The 12,507-nt window shown below is 39.5% G+C and overlaps 1 protein-coding gene across 20 annotated transcripts in view; it reads left to right on the forward strand.

Moving 5' to 3' along the window:
• The window catches only part of STAU2 (staufen double-stranded RNA binding protein 2), a 330,469-nt gene that overhangs the window by 185,295 nt on the left and 132,667 nt on the right, over positions 1 to 12,507 (forward strand). The window lies entirely within an intron of this gene.

Genomic DNA, 12,507 nt, shown 5'->3' on the forward strand with positions numbered 1-12,507 from the left:
GCCAAACCATATTATATGATTATCGTGCATTTTACAGATTTTAATTTTGCATTCATTTGTATTCATTCAGTCATTCATTTTCTAACCCGCTTATTCCAGTTCAGGATTGAGGTTGGTCAGAGCCTATCCTAGCAGCTTAGGGAGCAAAGGCAAGAACCAACTCTGGACAGGATGTCATTCCATTCCAGGACACATGTGCACACGCATGTGCACACACACACGCACACACACACGACACTCATACTGGGACAACTTAGACCTGCCAGTGAACCTAATATGCATATCTTTTAAATGTGGGATGAAACTGGAGGACCTGGAGAAAACCAATGCAGATATGGGCAGAACATGAGAACTCCACATAAGACAGTGGCCCAGGTGGGATTTGATTTTTTTTCTCATCAATATTATAACAAAATGATGTTGAACAAAACAACATTATTTGAGGACCCAGTGAGTATATTTTCTTTTTTTTTTGACTTTCATTTTTTAAGTTCAGAGGTACACATGCAGGTTTGTTATGTAGGTAAACTGTGTCATGGGGGCTTGTCATACAGATTATTTCATCAGCCAGATATGAAGCCTAGTACCTGTTAGTTATTTTTCCTGATCCTCTACCTCCTTCCACCTTCCACCCTCCACCCTCCACCCTCCACCCTTCACCCTTCGATAGGCTCCAGTGTGTGTTGTTCCCCTCTATGTGTTCATGTGTTCTCATAATGTAGCTCCTATTTATAAGTGAGAACATGCAGTATTTGATATCTGTTCCTGTGTTAGTTTGCTAAGGAAAATGGCCTCCAGCTCCATCCATGTCCCTGCAAAGAATATGATCTCATTCTTTTTTATGGCTGCATAGTATTCCATGCTGTATGTGTACCACATTTTCAACAAATGGTGCCGGGAAAACTAAATATCCCAGGTATCCAAAATATGCTGGCTCTGTCAGCACTCCAAGTGAAGCAAGACAAAAATTAGTCCCTTGGGAAGTCCTCCGAAAACCTAAAATGTTGGATGCACATTCCACTCACCTTTACCCCAAGGGAGAAGTTGTGATCTGGAATGCTCTCTCCCGGCACTAAGCTGTGTGGCACTAAGCTATGCTGACTTAGGGGGGTGGTGTGGGTAAAGTGAAATTGTTCTTACATGTTTCAGTGTGGCCGTTCTTGGCTTTGTGCTCATCTGGGGCACTGCAACTTCTTAACTGGATTCTGGAATTCTCAAAAAGGTATTTTGGTCTGTATATCATTGTTAAATCAATGTATGAGTTAGGAATAAGGGCTGGGACTTCCTGTTCTACCATCTTGCTGGTGCCACCCAAGACTTCTTTTTTATTAAACTTTTTTTTTTTTTTTTTTGAGACGGAGTCTTGCTTTGTCGCCCAGGCTGGAGTGCAGTGGCGCGATCTCGGCTCACTGCAAGCTCCACCTCCCGGGTTCACGCCATTCTCCTGCCTCAGCCTCCCGAGTAGCTGGGACTACAAGGCGCCCACTACCACGCCCAGCTAATTTTTTGTATTTTTAGTAGAGACGGGGTTTCACCGTGTTAGCCAGGATGGTCTCGATCTCCTGACCTCGTGATCCACCCGCCTCGGCCTCCCAAAGTGCTGGGATTACAGGCGTGAGCCACCGCGCCTGGCCTAAACTTTTTATTTTGATGGCCAGGCATGGTAGCTCACGCCTGTAATCCCAATGCTTTGGGAGGTTGAAGTGGGAGGCCAGGAGCTTAAGACCAGCCTGGGCAACATAGCAAGATCCTGTCTCTACCATAAATTTTAAAATAATTAATAAAAATTTTATTTTGAGAAAATTGTAGATGCACATGCAGTTGTAAGAATTAATACAAAGAGATCCTATGGACTCTTTGCCTTGTTTATCTCTGGTAACATCTTGCAGAACTATAGTACAATATCACAACTAAGGTATTAATATAAATATGATACAGAACAGTTCTGTCACCATGACAGTTCCTCATGTTGTGCTGTTATAGCCATACCCTCTCCCCTACCCCCAGCCCTGGATTGAGTGGAAATTCTGGTCCCCATATGGTCTCCACTGACACCATAGTGAGGTGACCTTGTTCCCACTAGTTCTGATTCTCCTTTAGTCTCTCCTGACACCACTCCAGCACGGAGTGGGGGGGCATCCTATTACTGCTAGGTGGGGGTAGAAGTTTAGTGTCCCTACATGATCTCCACTGACACCACGGGGCTAGGATGAAAGTCCAAGCTGCCTACTCAGTTTTTTTCTGACACTACCACATCAGGGAAGTTGGGGAGAGTTGTTACAGCTTTGCAAGGGTGAAAGTCCCTCTCTGCCTTTGATACATAGATAAAAGTGGGAGAACAGGTTTTTTTGTGTGTATTTGGCTGGACTAAGGTGTGTTTTGTCTAAATTTTCTTTCTTGCTAGGTTGCTTCTTTCCTGGTTCTAAAAAGTGAATTTGTTATTTTTACAAGAAAATTTAAAAATTGGATAAGTACTTTATATATATATATTATTTTAAAAATACAGTTTTTGAGATGAGGTTTTGCTGTGTTGCCCAGGCTGGTCTTAAACTCCTGAGCTCAAGCAGCCCTTTTGCCTTAGCCTTCCAAAGTGCTGATTATAGGTGTGAGCCACTGCACCCAGCCCAGTACTTAATATTTATACAGTTCCAGTTAGTTTTTATTAATAATATTGTGGATTCTTCCATAAGTTTCTGAATAATATATAATAGACTGAATAATAGACTAATGTGTAGTAAATTGTTAAATCATAATTAGATCATATGAGGAGAATTGTAAGAAAGTGTTTTGTGGGTTAAGTTCTTTCATCCTAAGGCTGTGCTTAAGTTTTTCTTTGTGTGAACCTAGTATTTGAATTTATTTTCTTCCCACAAACAAAATTGTGAAAATAGCCAAGTGCATTATTTTTACATTTTTCCCAATGGGTGGTTTTACAGTGAGAAAAATCTCAGTCTCTCTCTCTCTCTATCTTTTTTAAAGAGACAGTGTGTCCAAGCCGGAGTGCAGAGATGCCATTATAGCTCACTGCAGCCTTGAACTCCTCTGCTCAAGGGATCCTCCTACCTCAGCCTCCTGAGTAGCTGGGACTACAGGTGCATGCCACCATGCCCAGCTAAAGTTTTAATTTTTTATGGAGACAGCACCTTGCTGTATAGCCCAGGCTGGTTTTGAACTTGTGGCCTCAAGTGATCCTCTTGCCTTGGCCTCCCAAAGTGTTGGGATCACAGGTGTGAGCCACTGCACTGACCTCCATCTTTTCTTTTACTATGAGAGGGGAGACTGAGGTTCATTGAGCCTAGAAAATAGGTCTGAAATGAAGAAATGAAGTTCAATATCTTGACAGTTTCTTGTCTCTATCATGGTGTTAGAATATTTCAAGAATCTAAATGCCCAGAACTTCTTAAATGTATAGATATAAGAACAGTAGTTCTTGGTTTGTTATTTGTTTTACTACTGAAAGGTAGTTATACTTGCTGACTGTAGCCAGATGCCTGGATACTGCCCCAACACCTGCCACTTACTGGCTGTGACTTTAAGCCAGTCATATCACCTGTGTCTTAGGGCCTTCAAGTGTAAAATGGGAATATTCATAGTCCCTACTTCTTGAGGGTCATTGTGAGGATTACTAAACTAATATATGCAAAGCATTTGGAACAAGCCTGATATCTAGTAGGGACTCTATGAGTTTTAGCCAGAATTATTATTGTTATTGTATTGTACTATTATTGTATTGTGAGCTGTTTGCAGGTATTGACTAGGAAGCAATAGGAATCCTGGCAGAGGAGTATTGTGGTGCAGTGTTTGGAAGCTGCTGCGGTAGACATTTCAGTATGTGTTTCTTCCTGCTGAGAGATCAGGTCACTTTTGTCATATGTCAGACTTATATAATCCATTTTTTGGTGTTTTTCTGTCGTAGGGAAATCATAACTAACGGAGTTTTTCTGAGAAGAATCATAACCAAGAAGAACGATCTTTATTTTCCGAGCAACATTTTAACCCCACTTAAATAAACTAAAAATTGAAGATGACTCATTATCCTCACAAGGTGCTCTCAAACATCATTTTCACAGCAACTATTTTGTCTTACTTGGTAGAAATAGTCACAATTGTGTCTTTATTGAAAAGCTGAGCCTTGAAAAAACTTTCTTCTAAATAAGCCAACTAAGTGAAATCTTCCTTATTATTAAGATGAGTGGTGAATGCGCTTCTGGGGAATTCCTGAACTCCCCAATCACTTCCCTGCACCACACTGACTCTGAGTCATATACAATGTGCACTGCCCTTGTTGTGAAGTCAACCTATTTCAAACTATTTAGGGGCCCTTGGATCACTATTAATAACCCCTGTGCCAGACTGTTCTTTGATTTGCATGACTCACTTTGGGCTCCAGAATCTTCTTGTTAAAGAAAATTTCTGGCAAAAGTATAAGTTACTGCATTGTGTAAGGTTTAAACAAAAAAAGATGAATGATGAATTTATTCACCATACCCAGGTTCATATTCTTTGTTATTAAATACTTTCCATTTTCCTGTTTTAAAGAAAAAATAGCAGCCAGTCCTGAATTTGAAAACTCACTCGCACTTTTATTTGACTAAGGTACAAGCTTTCCAAAGGCATTTCCCAGTTCATCATAAATTGATCTTTAAAACATTTTTGAAAAACCTTTATTGCTGTTATTTCTGTTCATTTTTGGTGTTTTGAGGAATATGTATTATTTACTGTTTTGTATTCCTCCTTCTTCCTCTTGGAGGTGTGCTGGATGCTATGTCATGACCTGGGATTCTGCCTTTTTGGGGGCAAGACTGGACTAAGTGCATTTTCCCGTTGGTACTGTGTTCACCAAAAGGCAAACATCTTCCTGAAAAGTTCGTTGTCAGTAATTTTATTCATAAACATTCACCAAATTAAGAACCCTTCACATACATCATTATGTTAAATGTAGCAAAAAAAAAAAAAGGACCAATAAAATGCACAAATTAATAAAATCAGTGCTTCCGTTCAACTCTAAGGGTAAGAGCAAGGTTGATTTTCACCACTGTGCAGGTTATGCTTTTTGAGCACATTAAAATACATCATTTTGGCCAGGCGCGGTGGCTCACGCCTGTAATCCCAACACTTTGGGAGGCCGAGGTGGGCGGATCACGAGGTCAGGAGATCGAGAACATCCTGGCTGACACGGTGAAACCCTGTCTCTACTAAAAATATAAAAAATTAGCCAGGCATGGTAGTGGGAGCCTGTAGTCCCAGCTACTCGGGAGGCTGAGGCAGGAGAATGGCATGAACCCGGGAGGCAGAGCTTGCAGTGAGCTGAGATGGCACCACTGCACTCCAGCCTGGGGGACAGAGCGAGACTCTGTCTCAAAAAAAAAAAAAAAAAAAAATCTGTTCAGTAATGACTCTTTTTTTAGTGTGTCTTTTTCGTTTCCAAGGTGATTCTGAAACTGATCTGAACAAGAAACCTCTAACAAATTATTTACCTTTTTTTTATTTTTTCATTGTTTTGCTCTTAGCTAACATTTTCTCTTTTTAGTTTTCCACAAGAGTTTATATTTTGCATTTTTGATTTTTGATTTCATAAGTAGTATATATTTGGCTTAAAAATTAGGCAGAACTAAGGGTCTGAGGGCCTCATCTGGAAGACCAGATTTGCAGTGAGCTGTGTGTAAAAGAAGAGGTGGAGTCACATACAAATACTACCTGTTTGATTTGATCCCAACAACAGGGCAGCAGGAAGGGGGATTTCTGTAGCTCACATCAGTCTAGTAGCTAAAGATCATGCCAAGGATGCATTCCACCTGTCCCTGACCTTCAGGGACATGACCATGGTGGTCCAGTAGGCTCCCTTGGGTCACATGTACTCTTACCTAATGCGTGGCCTCAGGCTACCCTGGGAGAGAACAAGGTCCCGGCTGTGAGGCCCACACTGTCCTCAGGATCTCCCTTGCTTTCATGTAGCTAAAAGTCAAGCACCCAGAGCCTGGGGAGCCAGGGCCTGTGCATTAGGCAAAGGCCGTGAGCAAAGTTGTCAAGGAACAGGCATTGCCAGTGCCAGCCCTGCTTATCCTCAGAGCTATATCTAGGATTGGTGCTGCCGCCAGTCCTTCCCACTTTGGTGTCCCCATCACCACCCTGTTCTGGGGTCTCTGTTGAGGGAGAGGCCCAGAGCAGCATAAAACGGTGCTTTCAAAAAAACTTTTAAAAGTGTAATAATGATAGACTCACAAGAAGTTGTAAGAATGGTACAAAGAGGTTGCATGTACCCGTCACTCAGCTTCTTCCAGTGGTGATGTCTTATATAACTATAGTACATTTTCAAAACCAGGAAATTGTCATAATACAATGAACTAGGCTACAGACCTTAACTTAGAGCCTACCAGTTCTCATATAAATGATTTTTAAAAATCACTAGAGACGGATAATCATACTGTTGTTCATAATTTTCTCACATTTCCTGTTTTGAACCAGAAGCCCCTGTTTCTAGTTCTTAAGAATTTTTAATTATAATTTTTTATTGTGAAAAACTCACTGTAACAAAGTGGGCCTGAGTATTATTGGATATTTGGGTATTTATAAACAAATTTATAGTCCAACATTGTTGAGGCATAAATTCAAGCTGGTAATGGAAACAAAGTTTTTTTTTTCAAAGCTTTGCTGTGAAAAATGAAAAGAAATTATTTTGTTATGAAATAGCTATGCCCATTCCAAGGACTTCCAGAGAAACTGGGAGTTCCAGTGGAGTGGCAGTAACCATTTGGATCAGTGGCATTATCTTTCTTGCTGCCTGGCTTGCCGTGTTTTAATACCTCTGATACCACTTGCTACTCAGAAACACTTATCTTCTTCAACATCTCTGAAAGAATCATGACGTCAGTGATCATTGAAAGGCAAGGTTCTCCTAAGTTCGCTTATAAAACCTTTTAAGAGCTCTCCAATTCAAAAGTCCCTCTTCAACTCTTCAGTAAGAACTGGAGCTCCATAAAGATGCTCCAGGAAGATTTGTGTGCCAGAGGATTCATATACCCATCTGAAAGAAGCACAGATCTACTGAGCAAAAACATGTCAAGTGGGTACAATAGCCTGGCGTTAAGATATCACAGTCCCTGGCAACTTTAGACTTTTAAAATCGTGTATAAACTCTGTATACTTCAGTGAGATTTTGGTGAGCTCATCTCTGGAACATCTAGGGACAACCATCATGACATGGGTCATCCTTGGAACCGATCTGGGCAAACCCCGGGTATTTACTTACTGGATTAAGCCTTAGGGGTTTGGAGCTGGTGAGATGTTGCATTTAGTTTCCTACCTGTTCTTTTAGGAGGCTATTTAATGTAATGGTTAAGTATTCAAACTCTAGAGACAGACTGCCTGGAGTCAAATTCTAGCATTGCTGCTTATTATCCATATGACCTTGGGAGAGTTTCATATCTTCTCCATGCTTCAGTTTTTTTCATCTCTAATATAGGAAAATAATAATGCCCATTTCATATGGTTGTTATGGGAATTAAATGAGAAGTAAAGTACTAGAACAGTGCCCATGTTGTATCTACATTGTAACTGTGTACTGTAGTTATAGACTGTACCAAGATGGGAGCATCAAAGGCAAAATCAGGGACAAAAGATAGATGATGGCAGAATGGGTTCAGGACCTCTTCAGATAAAGGGTGAATGAATATAATGGATGTTACAAGCCTGAGCGAGGGAAGTGTAGTGGTTGAAGTCCATGAGCAAAATTGAGGTCAAAGAAGGCACAGACCTAAAGTAGCTACGTGAGAAAAAGTTTATTCTGAGCAGTAACCAAACAAAAATAAATTAACAATGAATAGAGTGGCAATGATTATTTAGAGTAACTGAAACCTGTTGTGGGAGAAGTGTGGGAAAACAGTCACATCCTACTAATAGAAGTATGAACTGGGGTAGTTTTTTGGGAGAAACCTAATTAGCAAAATAAGGTCCTTAAATATGCATACCCTAAATTACTCTTTGATTCTACTTTTAGATCTTTATACTATTGAAAAGCGACTTAAATTTACAACAGGAAGATCCTAAGTGAATTAACACCCATCCAAATACTGTTACTGATGTTCAAGTTAAAAGTCATTCAGTTCTTGACCACATAAATCTATGTTTTTATGCTATTTCTATGACTAGTCTGTTAGTTGAACTCTGTAGAAAGTAATCTTTATTTGTGAGGAAAAGTCCACTTAGGCTTTACTGTAGAATAAGAGAGCCTGAACTCCACGTTCTTATGCTGTGAGGTAATGCCTCTCTTGAGTGTGGAGAGCATTTTTGTTGCTTTATAATATTGCTATTGGCAAACCCATTAGTCCTGTATAATAACAATACTGAAGTAATGCTGTTAAGTTTCTTGATTTTTTAAATTGAGTATAGAAGTTAGAATTATAACATTTAAGTTATTCTTTAAACTAAAATATATATAATGTTTATGCAGATAGTAAAAAACAAAAATCAGTAATATGACACTCCATTTATCAAATTGGCAAATTTTTTTACAACTTTATTGAGGTATAATTGAAGTATAATAAACTGCACATAATGTCTACAGTTTAATCAGTCTTGACATTTTCATCTCACCAAAAGGTTTCTCATGCCCTTTTGCAATCTGTCACTCCCACCAGCTCCACTCCCCAGACAACCACTGACCTGCTTTCTGTTACTGTTGATAACTGGCAAAGATTTTTTTTTGAGACGGAGTTGCCTGGGCTGTAGTGCAGTGGCGTGATCTTGGCTCACTGGAACCTCCACCTCCCGGGTTCAAGCGATTCTCCTGCCTCAGCCTCCCAAGTAGCTGGGATTTCAGGTGCCTGCCACTACGTCCAGCTAATTTTTTGTATTTTTAGTAGAGACGGGGTTTCAACATGTTGGCCAGGCTGGTCTCGAACTCCTGACCTCGTGATTTGCCAGCTTCGGCCTCCCAAAGTGCTGGGATTACAGGCATGAGCCACAGCACCCAGCCTTAAGATTTTTAATAGTAATTTCCAATACCAAAATAGGAAGCAAGATACTTTCTTATATCTCTGTGGGCGTCTGATATTGGTACAGCTTCTTTGGAGGGCAATTTGTTAATGTCAAAAACTCTAAAATATCCTTTCAACTAGCAATTCCGCTTCTAACTTGAGGAAATAAATTTTCATGTGAATAAGGATTGAGTTACAAGAATGTTCATCACTGTGTTTATAATTGCAAAAAACTGGAGATAAATTAGATGTCTGATAATATGGAATTGTTTTAAGAAACAGTTCATATAATGAAATTTTATACTTTTAGTATTAGTTGTAGAAATATATTGTTTTATAAACAGTGACAGGATCATATTGTATTCCTATGTATTTAACTTGTTTTTTCAAGTAAACAACAACTAAAAAGTGCATAGATAAAACAGGATTAAAAACATATCTTTAAAGCAAAATGTTGAAAGTAATGTCCTCTGGCTGATGAGATTTATCTTAACTTTTTCCAGTACATAATGTTTTCTTGTAAAAAATTTATTGAAATTTTTTCCTGATTATAAAAAAACTAACACATGTTAATGTAGAGAATTTGAAAGCTAACATAAAGGAATAAAGAAAATACATAAAATAGGATTGATATACAGTCATCCCTTGATATCTGTGAAGAATTGGTTTCAGGACACCTTATAGATACCAAAATCCACAGATGCTCAAGTCCGTGATAGAAAATGGCAATGGCATCATATTTGCATATAACCTATGCACATATTCCAGTATACTTAAATCTTCTCTAGATTACACAACATCAAATATGATATAAATGCTATGTAAATAGTTATTATATTGTATTAGTTTTAAAATTTGTATTGTTTTTTATTGTTGCATTATTTTTTATTGTGTGTGGGGTTTTTTGTTGTTGTTTTTGTTGTTGTTGTTTCTCTTTACAAATGTTTTCTATCCACAGTTGGTTGAATCCAGGGATATGGGACTCATGCATGCGGAGGACTGTCTGTATTATTTTAAGCTATTTAAAGTTTTTTTAAAAAAACTTACAAAACTCTTTTATACTTAATGGCATCAGGATAAAGTTCCCTGGACCTTGGCCCCTGTGTGCCCCCACCTGCATTTGCAATTCTGACTCTCTGTATGCTCTTGTGATAAGGCATGGCCTGAGGTTTCCTAGAACACAAACTCTCCAGGTCCCTGCCCTTGCTCCTGCTGGCCATCTGCTCTCAGTCCTCTTCCTCCTGGACTGTATTCTCCTCATCCTTTGACATTTACTGTCATCGTCATCTCCAGCAAGCCTTCCCTGAGCTTTTAGCACTTCTCCTTTCCCATTCCCACTGCTCTATACACCTGTCTCTAGTGAGACCCCTATCACATTGTATTATCCATTTTCGTTCCTCTCCTGATAGACTGAGCATGACTTGAGGTCAGGACAGTATTGGTTGGTGCGATGCCTGAAGCTTAATTAGCACAACAGCAGTTGGAGCTTAACTAAGAGAGTATGTGCATGTGTGTAACCGAACAATAGAAATAAAGATGTGTTGGGATCAAACAGCCTGGAGTATTGGATATATCTGTGTAACTGGAGCATGGGATCTTCATGAAATATTTCGTAGATGAAGATAGAAAGATAAGTAGGAGCCAGATTATTAAGGGCTTCCTAGGTTATCCTAAGGATTTTGGGTTCTATAGTGTAACTGATAAACTGGTGAAAGACCTTTAAGTAAGAGAATGTTCTAGCCTTGGCAAGATGGTAGAATAGGAAGCCCTGGAACACAGCAATTCAACAATAATTTATAGGCAAATTTTCTTTGTGAGAAATCCAGAAACCAGTTAAGAGGCTCCTGTATGCTGGGTGAGCATGAAACCAGCCAGATCTTAATTGGCAGGGAAATTCAAGATACCCTCATGCCATAATCCCTCCTCACAGTGCAGTGCCATACAATCAGGACAACCACCCTCCACCCGCAGCTCCCAGCTTCTTTCTGCCTAGAAGGGGAAAGATGTATACCACGCGTCCAATGCCTTAGCTTTTCTGGGGCTACCCAGAGGACTGGCCTCTGTCTGGCCAGTCTCAGAGTGCTGACAGGACATGGCATATTTTAGCAACCCTGGGGCCAATGAAGAAAGAGGTGGCTGGTGGTGGTGGTCACTGTAATCATCCCCTGCTCAGCCAAGCACAAAGCTAACTGTTGAACAGCTTCAGCTTTCAGCTTTTTCCTGGAGAGGCAAAGAGGTGCACCATGTATCCAATGACCCAGCTTAACCTGGGAGTTGCCTGAAGAATTGGCTTCAGTCTTGCTTCTCTCACAGCTCTGATGGGACTGAGACACGCAAGGGACTGAAGCTTGGGGACTGCCAAGAACAAAGAAAGTGGATTAGACTAGCATAAAAGTTTGAGAGGCCTCCAGAATCTCTGTCCAGGCTGATTGGTTAGGATCTTCTCCAGTATGAGGCCAGTTTATGAATACTAGGAGAAGTGGTTGTCTTATGTAATGTGCAGACACAAACACAGAGAATCAAGGAAAAATGAAGAAATGGGAAAACATTTTCTAAATAAAGGAATGAGATAAAGCTCCAGAAACTGACCCTAATGAAATGGAGATATGTGATTTACCTGACAGAGAATTCAAAGTAATCCTTATAAACATTCCCACTGAGGTCTGGTGAACAATGCCTGAAAAAAAGTGAGAATTTCAACAAAAAGAAAACTTTAAAAAGTACCAAGCAGAAAGCATGGAGCTAAAAAATACAATAAATTGAAAAAGTTACCAGAGGGATTCAATAGCAGACAATGTCAAGCAGAAGAAAAGATCATCAATCTCAAAGACAGGTCATTGGAAATGACTGAGTCAGAGGAGAGTTGGGCTAGCCTCCAGCATTTCCCAAAGTGTTAGCTGTTTTATTCATGCTATGTTAAAGGCTTGGACAAAAAGTAAACTCAGGAATCCTGAGTTAAACCAAGTTGAATAGATTTTTGTTCTTTGAGTTTTCTGATTTTTCACTATGCTAATGTGTATTTTTAATTTCACAAAAGGCATTTGTATTATGTAATTTGCATTATTTTCAGTTTTTATTTATGGAACCATTTTATTTGGGGACCATGTTATAGAACACATTTTGGGAAATGGACACTGAGAATACTAGCAGCAGAGAAACATTGAAAGCTTGAATCAGAAGGTTAGCATCAGGAGAGGAAGGGGCAAGAACAGGAAATTAAGTTGTGTCTCTCAGAGCACATTCTTTATGAGTGGTGACTTACCAATAATTTTAAAAGATAATATCATTTGAGAGTTATTGATACCTGATCAAAAGATAAGAATAAGCAGTTTGAAATGTGGTTTGAAACTTCTCTGAGACAAATGATAGTCAAAGGAAAGTGCTTCTCTAATATGGTTTAAGCTCCATCAACTAATGACATAGCCCCCACTCCTCTTGATTTCAGAACCTGTCCATGGCCTGGCTTGAATTAATGCACTAGATAATCCCTACAATGGTCATATTCTTGAGATGTTTGAGCAACACGATAACT

Source organism: Gorilla gorilla, chromosome 7 (assembly GCF_029281585.2).
Source record: "Gorilla gorilla gorilla isolate KB3781 chromosome 7, NHGRI_mGorGor1-v2.1_pri, whole genome shotgun sequence".
NCBI lineage: Eukaryota > Metazoa > Chordata > Mammalia > Primates > Hominidae > Gorilla > Gorilla gorilla.